We start from the raw sequence: 18,831 nt of genomic DNA on the forward strand, positions 1-18,831 counted from the left end.
AGAGAACCGCGGAACGAGTTTTGATATCTATTCTATTTATCAAATCACTGCATAACCACTTGGATCTTGGGTGACGGGGGCTATTTACCACCCTGGAAGACAGCACTCCAATGAAGGCAGAAATGGGCTACGTGATGGAATAGTAATCACAGGGTTAGCTCTACTAGGAATTATTAGATTTACAGTATTCCACAGAGAGAGGGGAGGGGGGGGGGCGCACACAGACACACACATTGGTTTTTACATCAATATGGAGCTGTATGTTTGGATACTAAGAGTGTCGCACCACCTCCTCCTCTCCTCTACTATATCCCAAATGTACAGCGATGCCTCTGCTTTAGTTGTTGCCATTTATTCCATGCTAGGGAATACTGTATCTGTACACCCCACACTGGTACAGGACTGTGGTGTGTGTGTGATGATGGTGTTTATTTTGACCATACCTTGCCACCTGTGCACATTCAAAAGACTGAGGTGAATTGTGCAGGGAACACAGACATAACAAGGAACCAGCAGTGGCCATAAATAATCTGTTTATGACCTCGTCTTTCTGATGGTCTTTTCCTGTATGTGTGTGAGTCTGGGTCTAAGAACTTTACAAATGCAGTCCATTTGCTGCACAATAGACACGTAGGAATAAATATCCTGGATAATCCCTTCCACCCCCTCTATGAGGAGCTAGTCAAGATGAGAAGCACGTTCAGCCAGACTCATACCCCCCTGACACACCACTAACTGCCGCGGCCAGTCCTCCATACCAGTGGCCATCAGGCTCCAGTTCCACAACAGTGGACAGGGACCGCTGCCAGCAGCCGAGAACTACTAGGAATTTCTGATCACTGAGTGTGTCTGACATGTCTGATAATGTTGGCATGCACCTTTAAGTGCTGGAACGCACACATAGACACCTGCCTAAATCTGACACAGATTTATAAAAATAAGAGAAGCTGACACACAGGCTGACAGACAGGCAGACACACATACACATCGAAAGTCTTAACATAAGATTCCATCAATCATACTATTTTTAGTGAGAGGACATATGGTATACAGGATATGCTGACAGTAAAAAAATTTATATATTTTCCCCATTGTCCTCTCCACATGTCGATCCCTCGAGTCGAGGTAAGCCGTGGCGTACCGCCTTTAATTGAAAGGGGATTAACTGAAGCCGTCCAGTTCCTCTCGTCTCTCTGTACGCAGATGGTGATAACACGTTATTTATTATATCCATTTTATGTAATCAGTTTGCACAAAAGAAGTCGTGGGGAGAACCTCTTCATTTAAATATAACACAAGACTGCATGCAAGGAAATTGCATTCAGACCGGGATGCGTATCTGTAAATAGGCTATCTGGAAAATGAAATTATATTAAATCCCATACTATCTTATAAGAGACAGTGACACCATATGCATCTTACAGTGCCAGGAATGAGCTTTTATTTCTTATAATGGTTACATTAAGAATTGCCTCAAATATGCATTGCACATAATCATACTATTCTTTGTTTATATGTGCAAGATTTAAAAATAAACACAAAACATATGTACAGATCCATGTTTCATTTCCACTAACGATTTGTCCGGCTCACTTTGCTTTCACCCTCTCAAACTAAGGCTGTATGTAAAACACACCAGTCGTAGTGAAACATCCTCTGACGCAAAGCCAGGGCACTGTGGTGAGGATTGGCTGTTCCTTGGTTTAACTGAGCAACATCTTCCATTGATGTTCACGTTGTTGCACTGTAGCCCCGAAGGACTGCGGTCCGTGGATGAAGTTCCCTCGAGGCCAGACGAAGCCTCCTCCATCACGACGCCAAAGTCATTTGCAGCCTGCAACAGATAATCAAGAGCCATGTTAATTATTTACAATGACACTCTAAGTAAACCACAAGCACCATCAACATCAACACTAAGCCGAGGCCTGAGACCGGATGACATTAGAGTGCACTTTTATTTAAAAACTACATTTGTCAGGTAAAAATAAATTTATGAATACATAAATAAAGAAAAACGACCTGCAAACAATGTAAGCTAACAACAAGCACAACACATTATTATTTTCCATGTGCTCTGAAAACATTTATTAACATGGATTAATAATGAAACCACAACAGCTATACTTTAAGTCTACTATTGCTTGATCATATAGCATAAATGGCTTTGTGATACTGCTGCTGCTACACTTGGCTTGACAACACGTGGCTTGACAGAAAATGACAGAGCCATCAAAATGTTATTTTCATAGATAAGGAAAGAATACGTCTCATAGGAAGCTTTTAATAAGTAATCTCAAGTGATTTACAGCTGTAAATGGGATAAAGAAAAAAACGGTATAGATTTAATTCAATTGGATTCAAACTGGGTCACGCGGCTATTGAAACTGTGAAGTTAGCAGCAGCCTGACAGCAATTTACTCTCCTCCAGCAAAGCTGCTCTTTTGCAGTGCAGGCAGGCAGGCAGGCAGTCACAGTAGGGATGGTGAGAACATGGCGCACCTTTTCAATTAAAAGTGCACAATAGACAAGAGTCTGGCTAATATTCCAAACACTGACATGCTCCGTCACAGCGGATGATCCGTGCTAAGAGGCTCCATTATCGTGTGGATATACTGTACGTATCTAGTCTACTATCAATGATAAATATCCATCAGTTTCAAGCATACAGCCTGCTATTAAGATTAAGTCCTGCACATTAAGTGTGAAGAGATTTCTGAGTGTGTGATGGTAAAGAGATGGACACGGTCCAAGAGCTTCTCAGAAAAGTGCATGAAAAGACTCAAATCGCTTAGATCCAAACTGGTTCAGATGTCAGAATTAAGAGGTGGAAAAGGAAACATAATGTTGGGCAAATGAAAACTCAGACTGTCCTCCACCTTTTCATCGCCTATTCTGCAGACGGTACACAACGCCAAACTGCAGTCCCGCCTGGCTAACCGCTGTTCAAATACACATGGCCGTGTTAGTGTGCCTCTCCTCCCGCAAGGTGAATGGATCCAGTTGTAAACGGACACCGACAGCTGCAGGTAAATCTCTCCACACTCAGCACTCTGAATGAGAAATGGCTGTTGTGGGGATTACCTGCCTTCTCACTGGGGACATACAGTAGATTAAACACTTCAAACACTCCAGCCCTCGCTGTCCATCAAGGCCTTTTTGTGTCCATTAGTGACAATGATTACTGTAAAACGTGAACAGCAATAGTGCTTAACGTGAGGGCAAACATTGGGAAACGATGCAATATCCAATTTGAATAATGCATTGGATTTGTGACAGGTGTTGAGATGGTTACCAAGATCCTGGGCAATGGAGAAAATAAGAACAAGGAGTGGCTGGAGATAGAACAAAGAAAACAACTAAAGGCCAAGATGCTGAACACCAAGTCACTGAGGCTCCAGAAACAGGACCAAGAAGCCTATATGACCATGGATAAGGAGGTCAAAAAGAGTGCAAGGAATGAAAAAAGGCCCTTCGTTGAGATGCTAGCTTACAAAGCAGAATTGGCAGCTGCAAGAGGTCGAAATGAGTGTTGTATACAAACTCACCAAACAACTCTGTGACAAGAACATCAGCCAATCTGCTCCTGTAAAAGACAAGGATGGTGACAACCTCTTAACCGAGAGTAAACAGGGAGCACTTTCATACATTTAAAAAAATTTAAATAAAAGAAATCCTCAATGTCCCTGAACCAGAACATCTTGCTAACCCCACACCTGCCGATAACATACTCAACATCAACAGCCGACTGAAACAGAAGTCAAAAGTGCCATTAAAGCAACAAAGAACGGGAAAGCTAGCAGGCATTGACTCCATTCACGGAGAGATGCTGAAGGCGAACCTTAAACTTCAGTCAAGGTTCTCACAGACCTATTCAGAAACATCTGTGACAGAAATTACATTTCTGAGGACTGGGCCAAAGGTCTGATTGGCAAAATTAAAAAGAAAGGCAAATCTACAAAATTGCAACAACTGGCAAAGGCATCAGATTTCTATCCACACCATCCAAGGTCTTCTGCAGTCTTGTTGGGCAGGATTTACATGGCCATTGTCACCAAACTAAGGTGGGATCAGGCAGGCTTCATGACCAGATGTCTTTGCACTAAGGAAAATAATTGAGCAATGCCTAATTCAGTGGAACAATCCATTATACATCAATGTCGTCAACTTCCGGAAAGCTTTTGACAGCTTACACCGTGACACCCTGTGGAAGATTGTGCAATCCTATGGAGTTCCTCCAAAGATGAATGCATTGATAAGGATGCTTTACCATCATTTCGAGTGTAATGTCATCATAAATGGCAACCTCAATCTGGTGTACGCCAGGGATGTATCATCACCCCTATACTCTTCCTGATTTGCATGGTCTAGTCAATGGCAAAGACCACCTCAGACAGGCCCAGAGGCATCCAGTGGACTCATCCACTGGTCAGACAGATTTGCCAAACAGATAGGTTTGAACATCAATTTGTCGCATCCGTGTCCCTGCCAGATTTTGTGACCGCGCGGATAACCCCGCGGATATGCGCACCGACTGCCGACAAGACGAAAGTCTTTCTCTGGTCTGCATCCCCTTATTGAGCCGTACTGTATTGTACCCATTCTGCAATCTGTTAATAAAGTTTTCAATCAATAAATCAATCAATCAATGTGCCCAGCTGTCATAACATAAGCACTCGATGCTGGTGCTTACAGACACCAAAAATGGACTATAAACAGAGCCGCGTGCACAGGTTAACCTTCTGTAGTGTGGTTGTGAAAGGGTTAACCCTTTGTCATGTGGCAGTGAAAGGGTTGACTTTTTGTATGGTCGCAGTGAAAGGGTTAACACTTTGGTAGAGTGGTAGTGAAAGGGTTAAGTGATGGGAATAACGGCATTATAAATAACGGCGTTACTAACGGCGTTAGTTTTTTCAGTAACGAGTAATCTACTCTTCCAATCTTAATAAAGCCGTTACCGTTACTGCCAAAAAATGCAGCGCGCTTTTTCATCAGACAGATCTCTGCGCCGAGAGGCATACTGTTCTTCTCAGCCAACCTCAGCGCAATTGGCTGAGGTTGAGTAAAATGTCATGGTAAGCCAATCAGAGGTAGAGGTGGGCGGGTGCCTCCAGAGTCTGACACACAGCGAGTCAGCGACAACACAAGCGAGTTCAGTCAACGTGAGACCGTGGGTCCGTGTACGTTTTGACAGTTTGTTTGGCGAGCCCAAATAATCCAAAACAAATCCAACGAACAACACAAGCGAGCAGTCAATGACAGACCGCGGGTCCATGAGCGTTTTTTGTTCACTCTTGTGTTAGTTGTGTTGCAGCGCAGGGCACTGCAGTAGTGGAGGCTCTACTCTGCTGACATAGTGTTGCACTTCCTGGTTTAATAGCACAGTCTTCAGGTGCTCAGAGTCAGAGATATATATATCTGTATGTCATGCATGTCTTAAATGTCACGATTAGATTTGTTTAGATGATTAGATTAGATTCTTATATCTGTATGTTGTGTATGTCATAAATGTCATGAATTGAAAATGGGGGACCCTGATGTAAACAAGACGAAAGTCTTTCTCTGATCTGCATCCCCTTAACAATTGTGTGTATTGAGCTGTACTGTATTGTACCCATTCTGCAATCTGTTAATTAAAATGTTCAATCAATCAGTATATATTTGTTATTTGTTTTTGGTATAGTGCTTAACACATTCGTGGCCAACCACGTATATATACGTGTTTCGGATCCAACGCTTGAGGGCCAACCACGTATATATACGTGGTAGGTAAGGTTGTTTTGGCTTTTATTCCATTGTAATATCCTACTCAATGTCACCGAGCGGCACTGCAGATTTACCCTACTCTTGGGATTCGGAAAAGTGCATTACCTGCCAGATCCTCGTAGGGGCGCTGTCTCGATAATGCAGTGTTTCCTGTTACAGACCGGTGTTTTATTTTTTTTCATCATGGGTGGACTTTTTTGTTAGCCTGAAGCTATGCCTGTAGCATGTAGCCTGGAATACTTTTTGGGACGCTGAATTCAGTATGCAGTAAAGGAATATAGCATCAGCCAATGGACATATCGATCTACCAGATGGCGATCGATAACTGTGAAATCCTTTTTGGGATCCAACTGGCCCACGGTAAGAGCTTTTTCACGTAAATTACAGCCCGATCGGGCCTTGCTTTGATAGCCGACCAGCCAATCAGCGAATGAGGCTAATGCCGTTATTGGTAAATCAATAATCAGAAACAACGTCCGCCGCCCCCGCACCCCCTTTCATGCATTCATGGTGGACCATGATACCGATAATATGCATTTTGAGTTTTAGCTCTAGCTTCCTATATCTCGCCTTCCAGGAAATACCCCAGAACAATGCGGTATATAGTTCATATTCACGACGCTATAAAATGGGAACGTATTGATGAAAAAATTATTTATTTAAGGCATATTGAAGGGACGGTTTATAGTGTCAATTGACAATGACAATGGACAGATAGCAATAATATAAAGTATAGATTTAGCTCTACAAACAGCCTCACGCACAATGAAAGGTTGTTATGATAAGCTGGCCTTATAGAGTGAGATTAGACAGATCCCAGTGGCCGCGAAAGTGTTAACAAGCATAATTTAATGTTGCCCAGTTGTGGCCTGTTGAGGAGCAATACATATCAAAAGTTCCAAAACATCTATTGTGTTTGTATTTGTATGATCCACTATATAAACATAGTAATTATAATATCTACATACATGGCATTTGATTGGAGGCTAGTCTCACTTTGTCCCACAGCAACATTAAAATAGTTTAGATGTGTATGTTGTTTATGTAAAAAAATTACTTGAAAGTTACTTTCTGAAGTAACTAGTTACTTTTATCATTTGTAACTGAGTAAGTAATTTAGTTACTTTTTGGAAGAAGTAACTAGTAACTGTAACTAGTTACTTTTTAAAAGTAACTTGCCCAACATAAACCATCTGGAAGTGAAAGATCCGACTAACGTTAAATCAGTTCCGCTGTACGGCTCAGAATGCTGCCGAGTGGTTGAGAGTGACAAACACAAACTGTTGCAATGCTGTGCATTAACACTTTGATCGCCATGGGTTAAATTCATAATTTACCATCCCTCGCCAGCTCTATTTGTCTATGGAGAAGTTCCCCTTCTTTGCAGGGCTATAACATTTTAAATTCTATTGCTAAATTGCCATTATTATGGCCCATTCAATGTCCTATATGTATTGTTCAGGGTGTAGCAACGTTAAACTTTTTCATTCACATATTCATACTAAAATATGGTCTAAAGCAGGGGTTCCCAAACTTTTCAGGCCAGGGCCCAGAAAATAAGGCGTCAGAGAGCCGCGGCCCAATGCACATCGTCAGGCCTTTTTTTTGTTTTTTTTGCCAGGCGACCGATTTTTTTAGCCAAATATCACTTCAATCCTATTAAGTTAGTTCAAGTTAGTTATTCATTTATATGTGCTATTTATGAGAGGGCTAACTTGTTGCAAAATAATAATGATAATAATAATAGCCTCATTAAAATACTATTGTTGCTTCGGTTGTTTTCAGCGTTTTATGTGCATAATCTGTTATTTAGTTTGAAATGTTCGTTGAAATAAGTAGATTTTTCGTTTTTGTTTATTTATTAAGTTAATATAAAACCATATAGTCACATTTTAGAATACAATAGAATAGAATTTTAGAATACAACTAGAAACACTGTCCTGGCCTGCTTCTAAGTTCAGTGGCCTGACAAAAAAAATAATAATAAAAAAATAAAAAATAAAAAATAAAAAAAACATTTTTTTTTTTTTTAAATCATCTCGCGGCCCACCCGTGGCTGCTCGCGGCCCACCTTTGGGTCGCGACCCCGACTTTGGGAACCACTGGTCTAAAGTATAAGTATGTTTTTATCGTTTTCTGCAGCTTTCTCCAGAACTTGATTTATAGCTCCAAATGCATTATATTGATGATGAAATACAGTTTGATAGCAATCGGCGCGAGATAAAAAATTTCAACTGGACGTGGTTCTAGAAGTTACTACGTGTCATCTGATGATGACCGGATGGGCGGGGGATCGTTTATAATTCCATGGGCAGCGTTAGATGATTCATCCAGAGTGGGTCATATGTTCATCATAGCAGTTTATATGGAACACGTTAGAATATAACGCTGAATCTTACCGTGGCTTCCTCGTGCCGCTGGCAGATGAGCGTGAACAGAATTGTTTCTATTATGGGATGGAGAAATGCCCGATCCATTTCCAGGTTGTATAATAGTATATACGTCCAAATCATGTTGTTTTTTCGAGTTATTTGCACCGATCGATGTTCACTGTGTCAAGACGGAGTCTCTCTAACGATAGCGAGTGCCCGGACCACATATGGATGAGCACTTCCGGTTCAAAGGCTCATTTCCGGTTGGCGATCTGCCGATCGGCCACCAGATGGCGCTCTTGAACCGCTAGAGAGTTGAGTGGAGCTTTGCAGTGTGTCTCAGGGCTCCGGAGGGGAAATATGATTTCGATCACAGATTTTTGAAATATTGACATCAAAGACGAGTTACGGCGTCTTCGGCAGAATGAGCATGGCTAGGAATGACGTCTTAACTCGTCCCCGGCGATCATAGTGTTAAACACCGACGGCTCCAGCCGCTCGGACATGTCCTCAGAACGGCCCGCATTCCTAAAGTAGCCGTGAGGTGGACCACACCTGGTAAGAGGAAACAAGGAGGGGCGGCTAGGTGGTGTAGTGGGCAAGGCGCTCGCCACCAATGCAAGAGACGCTGGGTTCGAGCCCAGCTCTCTGCATTGCTATCAGCTTGGCTGGTCGTTCATACTAACACAATTGGCAGTGTTAGGGGTGGGAAAGCTGATGGGTGGGGATCGGACGTTGTGGACAGCGACTCCTACAGGTCGGTTGGTGCGCCTGCGCAGCAGAATCAGGAAGCGACGGGGTCCCTCCCACACAGACCCCCGACGCTGAGAGATCGCGCTGTGCAGGTGAAAAGATGCGACGGCTGCTTCCTCGAGTACCGGAGGGGACACGTGATGTAAGGCTTTGTCCACATTGCAGCCGGCTTGTGGGAGGCATGGCCTAACAGCGTTCGAGACAGGGGAGGGTAGAATTGGACGATACAAAATTGGGATGGGAGAAAAATTGAAAATGGAAGAAAAAAGCAGATAAAAAAAAAAAAGAAAGAGGAAACAAGGGATGCCAAAAAAATACCTGGAAGAGAAGAACTGTGACCTCCAGAGGTGCAGTGCTCATGCCACGCGGTACCACGCCGTTCCACCACTTTTCTGAGCAGAAGCATGCGCACGCACATGCACATGCACACGCGTGCACACAAAAATGCATTCACAACTTTTACTCGACTCGGCGTGCCGTGCGCCAAGTACCGGTACTCAGCTATCACATAGTCTTTGCATAACAATAGCATAACAAAGAACGAGAAGAGCCAAACCAAAATACAAGCCCTGTACCAATTGGTGGGGGTTTGCTTGAGCTGTGGAACCTGCTGCTACAAATGGTCCCGACTGGAAGGATGAGACATTTCTTAAGTTGTGCTTCAGAAGGAAACTGTCCTTCTGTAAACTGTAAGTTACATTGTTAATTTAGTTTGTATTTACTTTTCTAGTTTAAGTTAATTCAATTAAAGAAATTGTAACTACAATATTGTATCTACAATTACATTTAAAACATTGTTTGTTTTTCAACCATATCTGTTGACAATATAATTTATTTATATATTGAATGCTACATCCTGCTACCTTTTTCAGCTTCTCTATTTCAAGGCAATATTTACAAAAACTAAACTAAAACTAGTAATTTCCTATACAAACATGTTTCCTACTATTTATGCATAATACTCATTCTAATCATAATGCTGGTCGGAGCTGTTCTGTCGCACACAAGGGAACATTTCTGCGCGTGCATGTGACGTCATTATAAACAGAGTACAACCACTTCTTTTTTGTATCCACTTTTTCTCCTATTTTTCTCCCATCCCAATTATCCGCTGTGCCAATTCCCCCCTCCCCTGTCTTGAACGTTGCTCGCATATGCCCCCCACTGGCCGGTTGTAGGGAGGATAGAAGCCTTGCATCACGTGTCCCCTCGGATACACGAGGAGGCAGCCTGTCACATCTTTTCACCTGCCAGCGCGGACTCTCATTGGCGAGGTGTAACGTGTGGGAGGCTCACACTACCCCCACCATTTCCTGTCTCTGCTGTGCAGGCGTCGCCAACCGACCTGTAGGAGTCGCTGTCCACAACGTCCAGATTACCACCCATCGACTGCCACCCGCTAACTCTGCCAATTGAGTTAGTATGACGACTGGCCCAAGCCGGAGGCAACGGCGACAGCCGGAGTCGAACCCGGTGTCTCTTGCGTTGGTGACGAGCGCAATGACCGCTGCGCCACCCAGCCGCAACAGAGTACAACCACTTCTGAAATTACGACTGCACCCCTGGTGACCTCGGAACCGAAAACGGCAAACCAAACTCAGGGCGAAGCACAACATGCCGCACAGAATAGGAGCAGAGGGAAGCAGATAGTCACAGCCTTATGTTCCACAGGGAATGAAGAGGATTAAGTAAGTAAGTGGCAGATGCCTTTGTATACTATACCTGTGTTTTGTCCTCCACATGAGTCAAGTCAAGTCAAGAGTTTTATTTGTCACGGCATACAAGTATACAATGAAATGCGGGTGGTCTTGCCCGCAACGATGTGCAATACAGTAGTACAACATATAATAGAATCCAATAAAACAACATTGTGCAATAAACAGGTAACATAGTGGGGCATCTCGGTATTTGTACATAGTTATTTACAGAGCATGAGGAAAACAGTCTCATTATTCTGTCTCCTGAATTTTGTCTGACATTGAAGGAAGAGAAAATGCTCGATGTAGTGTAGGTATAGGGTGTGATTTGAAGGTTTGTTATTTCGTGAGTCACTCCTTTGAGCCTCTTTTAATTGGACTGAAAACGGTCTGCGTCTTGTTAGATGAACCTCATCATCATTAGTGTTTTGAAGGTAGGATACCGAGTGGGGAAGAGATTTACCCTTGACCTTAAAAAAGTAATTAACAGCTCAATAGATTTCACATGTGCTTCAACCACTCCGAAGCATGTAAATCAAACATATCTAGTATTACCTTAAAGGTCAGACATGTTTCAACCCCCCCCTCCCCATAGACATTACAAGATATATCCAATCCGCCTCAATGAGCTTATTTTTAATTACACTATGAAAAATCGTATAGTGTGTTTTTGAATACCAATATCCAGTTTTTGTTGAAAGGGTGACTATTATGCAAGTTAGATATGTATCATATCATGTATGATATATCATCCTACATTGATGCATTTTGTGCTTGAAACCTGTTTTAATGTCTTATTTATTTTTGTGGTACAAAGGATATGTACCACAAATTGTCTTTTATTTGCAAATTGTCTTTTATTTGTTGTTATTTAATTTGTCTAAATGTGAATAGCATCTCAAAACTCTTAATGAGTGGTCTACAATATTTTCGTTGGCATTCATTTTCATGCGAAGAGCATCTATATTACCGGCGATATGATTTACTCACTCAGGCAGTAACTCACTCACCTTTAGCTGCTCTGCCCCTAGTGGTGGCTCACAGGAAATCACTACGGTCTACAGCGGTAGTTCTCAACCTATTTCTCCTGTCAGAACCCCCCACAATGATACAGATTAGGTTTCAGACCCCTGTTTCATCTCAGGGACCCCCCATATGAGAATAAATTGGTTGTTAGATATGATTATGTCTAGAATTCCATATACTGTAGGTGAAGAGAGCGAAACCTATGATAGTCATTCTTATACATTCTCTCATTCGGCTAAGATCTAGTGAGTGAAAGTGTAAAATTTAAAAGGAACACCATGCCAACTTTTTGGATAATTAGCTTACAGTCTTCTCCAGAGAGAGACAAGAAGATAGATACCAGTTTTCTCTCTGTGCGTTCAGTAGAAAGGCTGCATGTTAGCCTAGCTTAGCACAATGAATGGAAGCAGACATGGCCGGTTAACCTTCGGGAGAGGTGTTAGTTGGACAATGCCTAGGCTAACCGGCCATGTCCGCTTCCATTCAGAAAACTGGTATCTATCTTCTTGTCTCTTTCTGGAGAAGACGGTAAGCTAATTTCCCAAAATGTTGGCGTGTTCCTTTTAACTATTCCCCAATTTTTTGAGGGCCCCCAGTAACTCCCTCAAGAACCCACTGAGAACCGCTGGTCTACAGTATATTTGTCAGTTGTTTGGTTGTTTCTTTGTAGATTGAAGCTTCAGTTACAAAACGTTATACAGGTATTTCTTATCATTAAAAGATGTGGTAACACTTTACTGTAGAGGGGCACCAAATAAAGAACTACGTGGTAAGAAACTGTTAATTAACCATTAACTGTTTCTCAAGTCTCAGATTAACAGATTGCAGAATGGGTACAATACAGTACGGCTCAATACACACAATTGTTAAGGGGATGCAGACCAGAGAAAGACTTTCGTCTTGTTTACATCAGGGTCTCCCATTTTCAATTCATCATGACATTTATGACATACAGATATATATCATGACATTTATGACACAAATCGATCTCTAAACAATGTTTGTATGTCTCCGTAATGGTATAATTCTGGCCTGGTAGGTTAAGCCACCGTTCTACGCAGTTTCTATATCTATCCCACCGTGTCTGTGTAAAATCTTGTACACGTTCTTTCTGAACAGACGTGAGATGCATATAACATTGTTTAGAAACCTTTTTGCGAACTTTAGAAGGTGTTTTTTGTCCATTTTCGTTCGTAACGTTACTCTGTGGATGTCATTTGTCGTCACCGGATGGCTAGGCTGGTAAAGATATGCCTCCTAAAATATCTAAACGGAAGTACAGGAAGTATAAGCTACAGGCTTTCCGGTTTCGACAAAACAATTATAGAAACGTGTGAAGTGGGGCAGCTGGGTGGCGCAGCGGACTAAGCGCTCGTCACCAACGGGAGAGACACTGGTATCGAATCCGGCTGTCAGCGTTGCCTCTGGCTTGGCCGGCTGTCATACTGGCTCAATTGGCAGAGTCAGCGGGAGGGAAGCCGGTGGGTGGTATTCTGGTCGTTGTAAACAGCGACTCCTACAGGTTGGTCAGGGCGCCTGCACAGCGAGGGAGGGAGATGGTGAGGGTAGTGTGACCTCCCACCAGGCCACGTGAGCGGATCGGCGCGGCCGAGAAATCCGCTCTTCGCTCTTTAAAGCTTGGTCCGCTCCGCTAATCGCTCATGTTGACCCCGCCCCCAAGTCGCTCTCCGCTCCCTCACCGCTCACCTTGAATCGAGCGCTCCCCGCTCCCCGCGCCAGATCGCTCGGCTTTTTTTTATTTATTTTTTGGAGCATGGTGTAAATTAGCTCAAACTACAACAGTCTACACCCCTGGGCCCCTTAACAATTGTTTGTATTGAGCAGCATTGTAATTGTACCCATTCTGCAATGTTAAATAACGTTGTTTATCCATTCACTAGCTCTATTAAGCGATGATAGTTAGCCAAGCCACAATGCTATGGTCGCTGCCATTAACGTTAGCATGTAAGCTAACGACAACAACAATGGCGTCGATACTTTTCTAACAGAAGTGAGTGAAGGAGGAGGAGTGAAGCCTGAACAGGATATCACAGGTTCACCCTTCTCAATTCTCATTGGTTGAAAATGGCCTTCATGTTTGTACATCGCCATCTGTTGCTTTGGCATTGTACTACATGTATATTATTACATCAGTGTTAAACCACTGTGTGAGCGTCCCGGAGTGGATTGGAGCGGAGGAGAACTCTCGCTCCGGACGTCGCGCCGACCCATTTTAAAACCCACTCCTCGCTCACGTCAAAACCGCCCGCTCCGCTCCCCGCGCCGCTCACGCTCCGCTCCGCTCACATGGCCTGCCTCCCACACATTACACCTCACCAATGAGAGTCCGCGCTGGCAGGTGAAAAGATGCTGCTGGCTGTCTCCTATGTCTCGGAGGAAGCATCTGATAGACTTCAGGGCTCCCTAGACCGACCAGTGGGGGGCACATGCAAGCAACGACCAGGAAGGGGAGGGGGGAATTGGCATAACGACTAAATTGGGATGGGAGAAAAACACAGAAAAACAGGAGGAGAAAAAAGTGGATAAAAAATAAAGAAACGTGTGAAGTGCACAATATTTCCTCGTTTAAGCCACTGCAACGGCTTTACCTGAAGAATTTACTACATGACCAGGACGTTCTAGCTTGTTTGCCAACAGGATTCGGGAAAAGTTTGGTCCGTTCGGAGGCAGCTTCCAGGGGAAGTACATACAGCGGCACGGTGGTGTAGTGGTTAACACTGTCGCCTCACAGCAAGAAGGTCCAGGGTTCGATTCCCGCTTGGGGACCAGGTTTCCATGATGCCAGGTACCCAGGTGGGGTATCTCCCAGGCCTTTCTGTGTGGAGTTTGCATGTTCTCCCCGTGCTCGCAAGGGTTTCCCCCCCCGATAAGATAAACCCAATGGAAAAACATGCACAACAACAGATCGCTAACGCTGTGACGAAGACGGACAGGAGCACTTGGATTGGTCCCCTGGCGCAGCTCACGTTGATGCCTGTCTGCTCCCGGCTGCCCTTGGGGGGGGGGGAAGGACAACGGGATGGGTTAATCGCAGAGACAAATCGCATCGGCGATCCTAAAGAGACAATGCATGCGTGTGTGTTCCGGTGTGTGTGCTATACTAACCGCTGTGTGTACCACTAAAACATTGAGTGTCGTTGCATGCCGAATAAAGACCTCTGCAACAGGTCCTGCATTATTATATTACACCGGAAATTCTACGCCATAGACACTTTCGGCAGTAGTTCTTTACCAGGCTTTATCTCACGGAGATAAAACTGGGAACGAGGTTACCGGATGGCCGTATCCTCGCAACAAAGAGAGCTGCAATTGGTCGAGCGCAAGATACGTGACCGAACTCGCACCAATTACATCAAATAAAACTCTGTGGTGACCAAGTATCCGTTCGCGAGGAAAGATCTAGTCCCGACTTTAAAATTATGATTGCGCAAAACGGGCAGGATTGTAAATGGGGAACTTTTTATTCCTAAATCTACACCGATATATCTTTCACCCAGAGTGAAAATTGTGTAGTCCGCCGAGGTGGGAACGTGATGAACGATACAGCATTCACTTTACGGCCTATATCCCAGAGTACAAGGGACTCCTTCTGGAATGGCGTCTGCTTCACAATGACGTTATTCAGAAAATAACTATCCATTTGACCCCATTTTACCTGCTTTACCTCCAAATTCTTAAAGTTAAAGTCAGCTAAAGAATATTTGTTTCTTCAGTCTAGTCGACCTGGAACTCCTTATAGCTACTTCCATCACCAGCTCTGGGAGAATAAGCAGACAAGGGACTCCAGTGTTGTAGTACTCAAGTCGGAGTCCTGGACAGATTTTCAGGACTCGTGACTCGACTTGGACTTGAGCACTGATGACTCAGACTTGGACTCAAGCATTCAGACTTGGAAGGTACAGATGAGTTACAGACTTGTTAATTGATAAATAGTTATTTAAAAAAATGGTGACCGCTGTGTCATTTATGTTTAATGAAGACCTTTTATTTGTATGTCAGCTCTTTGACTGCCAGAGTGGAGGTGACTCAACTTTGATGACTTGGACTCGACTCTTCTTTGGTGACTCGGACTTGGACTCGGACTCGAACACTGGGGACTCGAGACTCGACTCTGGATTTAGTGACTCGACTACAACACTGAGGGACTCTACTAAATTAATGGAGTGAGACGTAAAATTGCTTATACAATAGAAACATATTGACATTTTAAACTCAGAATGTCATTCAGCAGATCTTAAAGGGATTTGTTGTTATATTTTGTGTGCAAACTGATGACGTATTTCACCTTTTTTGACGATTTACAAAAAACTAGGGTAATCTAAACGATTTGACTAGTTTTCAAGTTGAGAAAATATTTTATTTACAATACTGAAATTGACATTCCTGATATTTAAGCAGTTGGTTGCTATTGCACAAGTCAGATTAGTTAATGACGTGATTGACATGCGTTGAGTTTTCGTGAGGACATCACCCGTCTTCCTTATATCCAGCCTCTTTGACTGTTCTACATACACCTCTTTAAATGCGAGTTGAACGAACACATCGGGAGGAGAATGAATGAACCTGATGTAAACAAGACAAAAGTCTTTCTCTGGTCTGCATCCCCTTAACAATTGTGTGTATTGAGCCGTACTGTATTGTACCCATTCTGCAATCTGTTAAGACAAAAGTCTTTCTCTGGTCTGCATCCCCTTAACAATTGTGTGTATTGAGCCGTACTGTATTGTACCCATTCTGCAATCTGTTAAATAAGGTTTTCATTCATTCATTCATTCTCCTCCCGATGTGTTCGTTCAACTCGCGTCTCTGCGACCAGCCGCTCTATCGGAGATAGGATCACATTGTGTCATGTTTTGCTAGAGGGTGTATATGTTTATTATTCCGAATAGATCTACACAGGCTTATAGCCTATAATACGTGACATTTGAAGCAGGCACCACTGCTGTTGTAATTGTCTGGTAATAGCTGTTTCGAGTGTTTATTATTGGGTTGTTGTTGCAGACTCACTGCATGTTCAATTTGCGGCTCGTATGGTACTGCCTTCCTATACCCAGTTAAATCTGTCTTCATGACGTTCTTCCACAGCCACAGCCGTGCTGGAGAAGTTTTCTTTCTGTGTTTTTAGTTCTTTCTTTACTTCTTTGTATCTAAATATTTGTGCATGATACAGATAGGTCTGATTGATACTATTATTGTTTTTTGTTTTTCTTTTTTTTCCCCAGTAGCATCTATGCTGTATGTTTGGATGTTTTGCAGATGTGTCTTCAAAAACCTCGGTGTGGGGGGGATGGGGTGGGTATGAGGGAGGGGAAGGGGAAATGAAAGGGGAAGAAAAGAAGAAAAGATGGAAAATGTATAATATTGACGATTGTAAATGTATGTACTACTTTTCCTGCAATAAAGAAAGAAAAAAAAAAAAAAAAAAATCTGTCTTCATATCTCACGCCCCAAAGGCGATAGCGAGGGGGGCGTACGCGTGTAGGTCAGTGGCCAATCAGAGCGCAAAACGGGAACCCGGAAACACAACTGCGTTGGTAAAAGCATACACGCGTCCCTCCCACCCCCCTCCCCCCCTCGGTTTCCCTTACTTACTTCCCGACTGTCTCCCCTACTGGCTCCTGTATTTGTTGTCTGATACTCATGGTTCTATGTTCTTGTGTATTCATATTGTTCCCACGTTTCCCTGTGTTTCTTTGTTTATTTTCTTTTTTGCCTATTGTCAGTGACTTTGGGTCGCAAATATACAAATAAAGTTGACTTGACTTGATTCGATTTGAATGTAGTGCTAACATGTAGTGAAATGTTTTTTTTTTGTTTGTTTTTTATTATCTTTCTTCCCCTCCTTTTTCCCGATTTTTTCTCCCATCCCACCCTTCCTGGTTGTTGCGTACTTTCCCCTACTGTTGGTCCGGGAGACCGGAGACTGTCACATGCTTTCCTCCGACGCATGTGCAGCCTGGGGCAGGCCAACCTGGCCGTGCAGGTTCTCACCGGGGAGAGTGTAGCGTGTGGGAGGCCACACTATCTCTCCTTAGTTCCAACCCTTGCTGAGCAGGCGCCCCGACCGAACTGTAGGGGTCGCTGTCCACAACGCCCAGGACCCACCCTTCAGCTTTCCCACCCCCTGATACAGCCAATTGTATCAGTGTGAGAGGCCAGCCAAGCTGATAGCAACGCCGGGAGCTGGATTCGAACAGGCGAATCCAGTGTCTCCCGGTGTTGGTGACGAACGTAATCTCCGTGCGCCACCTGCCCCCCCCATGTAGTGAAATGTTATACGTTTATGGTATCAACCGAACTGCTTCAATACTAATGTGTATCGAAAGATGCTGTGGTGGTATAACTAAGTACTTAATCTCATTCTCATTGGTGTCAGTGAGCTAATAAGCATGTTTGTTCCAACATATAAACATTTCTTCTGTTCCGACCACAATCCAAAATGTAACAAACCCTCCAATTGGCTCACACAGCACGCACATACTCACATGAGTTATAAGCACACACATAACTCAGCAAAGTAAGTAATCGAAAAAAGTATCATATTGGTATCGGTATCGAATCCCTGGTATCGGTATAGGCACCGGTATCTAAGATTTGCAAACAATACCAAGCCCTATTTGTGTGTCTTTCATAGTGTCGATGGATGGGAAGATCTCATTATGCAATGGACAATATAATATAGGCTGTTCTCCTTCTCAGCATATTTGAGAAGATAGAGTTCTGGTTAAGATGACCTGAAGACTCTGGACCTGCATCCTTCATGAACAAACATCACAGGACAAAAAGACACAAACTTTGGTTCATACAGTACACACGTACATACACACTCCCCTTTAAATGCCTGCAAAGGAGAATTTTACTTTCAAACTTTTTTAATTAACTTGTTGTTTGCACTTCTTTTGAAATCTTCAGGGGAGAGGAAATTCACAGTAAAAAAATCAATATAGGAAATATCTGGCGCTGCAGACTTAGTATTGAGATCTCATTTATCAGGCTTACTGAAGGGAACACATGCATATCTTCGAACCTCAAGGGCCAGATTGGAGCTTCCCACTGCAGGAAGCAACAAGCTGACTAATTAGGCAGAGAGCTGCAGTGGGGACCAAAATAAATGCAAGTCAAGCTGTGCAGAAGCAAGCACTTCACAAGGAGATTAATATAATGTTGTGCAAAGTCAACCCAAACCATTTACTGTGCAT

The 18,831-nt window shown here is 43.3% G+C and overlaps 1 protein-coding gene across 3 annotated transcripts in view; it reads right to left on the reverse strand.

The window, feature by feature from the left end:
* Positions 1-1,355: 1,355 nt before the first annotated feature.
* Positions 1,356-18,831, reverse strand: part of ascc1 (activating signal cointegrator 1 complex subunit 1) — a 74,835-nt gene continuing 57,359 nt past the window's right edge. For 2 of the 3 annotated variants that reach the window (XM_084323842.1, XM_084323843.1), the window contains exon 10: positions 1,356-1,834. The gene's annotated coding sequence lies outside the window, so the exon portion shown is untranslated. Of the gene's footprint in view, positions 1,835-3,545; positions 3,584-18,831 lie in introns of all 3 variants that reach the window. The other variant, XR_014620201.1, reaches the window with a different exon arrangement.

This window comes from Notolepis coatsorum (genome assembly GCF_963971535.1).
Source record: "Notolepis coatsorum genome assembly, chromosome: 10".
Taxonomy (NCBI): domain Eukaryota; kingdom Metazoa; phylum Chordata; class Actinopteri; order Aulopiformes; family Paralepididae; genus Notolepis; species Notolepis coatsorum.